Below are 1735 nucleotides of genomic sequence, written 5' to 3'. Positions count from 1 at the left end.
TATNTTTTTATTAAATTTTTAGTCTTAATCTTAAGACTAAAAAAAAAATCTTAAAATCTTAAGACTAAAAAAAAGTCTTAATTTCTAAACAACATCACTTAATAAAAAACTCTGACATGAGAGTTTTTTCCAAAGCGCGGCGCAAATGTCTGGCAACTCGATTTCATAAACGCCGTCCTCGACGAGGCAATTCACAATTTTAATTGTGATTTCGTCTCGCGGTGTTAACTCCTGTAGTTTTTTCTGTACTATTTTCAAATATTGTCCATTTCTTACCGGTCCCAATCTATAACGAGGAACAAGTTTGAATATTTTTTTCTGTCATACCACAGATCCCGGGTTCGATTCCCGGTGGAACCAACAAATTTTCGTAACTTAAGGCTAGACCATGAATTTTTTAATATAATTTTAATTTTAAGAATATAAGGTAACGTCTTCGCAAATATAATATAATTAACGGAAATAAAATTGTAAAAAATAAATAAAGAACAGTCCACTGCAACAGATACAGCTTTGCATGCAAAAGTGCTTCAAATAATGCAGCGAAAAAGTTGGTATCAAAGAAAATTCTGAAGCATCATCGAGTAAAAATACGAATACTTCCATGGTTCAAGTATCTCCCATTATTCTTCTTCTCTATCTACTTTAATTACCTCAATTATTTTATTACCAGATAGAGAAGAATGGGATTTACTATACGTACTCGATGATGCTTCAGATTTTTCTTGCGATACAAACTTTTTCGCTGCATTATTTAAAGCACTTTCTATCGCATGCGAAGCTGTATCTGTTGCAGCGGACTGTTCTTCATTTATTTCTACTATTATTGTTTTTTCCGAATCGAAAAACAACATTCTAACGGAAATTTTATCTCCCTGTTGTAGATTCTTGTACTTATCACTTATGCCCTGTTGCAACGGATGCAAACGAATTTTTCGAGCAAGTGGAGGAGATTTAATCACGTCTCCAAGATCTTTGAGCTCGGCATCTTTTTTTAGTGTCTCATCGTTGCCAAAATCAATTAAGCGGATCTTAGTAGGATTGAGGGATATTACCATAGCTCGATACCAAAGATCTCCATATATCACGCCATAAACTTCACCAATAATCGGCAACATATTTGGTGAATTTTTTATATCATTAACTCGAAACGTGCAAGTGTATCTTCTAATTTAAATACCCAATACGTACTCTTATCTAGCGATTGTATAATTTGCACGGTTGTAAATTCTCTGTTTGATAAGTATGTATCTTTATAAGAAGAATCGTTCACTGAAGAAATACTAATTTGACTATTAGTATTTTCTCTGTCATTATAGCTAGTAGATCCTTTGTTTACGTCTTCATTTATTTGCAATAACAATTAGGTACTATTCCACTAATTCTCTGCGAAAAAAAATATATTACAAAAATTTTAATTTCCATTAACAAAAATAAATCGAAATTAAATAATAAATTGAACTAGGCCGTTAAACAAATAACACAAGAGAGAAAAGCCTTTAATGATTAAAGCTGGATCTTGATGCACATACCTGAAAAATTTTTTTAAATTCACACAGAATTATTAGGCATCAAAATTTAGTCTCGATCATTAAAGGCGCCTCTCTCTCTCTCTCTCTCTCTCGAAATAAATATAATTTTTAATGCTTATCTACTTTTTAATGTCTTTATTAATTATATCTACTAAATTAATACTTTATTAATAGTTACATGCAATAAAAACAATTGTATCGTC

Source organism: Wasmannia auropunctata, unplaced genomic scaffold (genome assembly GCF_000956235.1).
Source record: "Wasmannia auropunctata unplaced genomic scaffold, wasmannia.A_1.0 LD336052.1, whole genome shotgun sequence".
In the NCBI taxonomy this organism is placed as follows: Eukaryota; Metazoa; Arthropoda; class Insecta; order Hymenoptera; family Formicidae; genus Wasmannia; species Wasmannia auropunctata.
The sequence above is the reverse complement of the archived record's forward strand: the minus strand, read 5'-3'. Positions refer to the sequence as shown.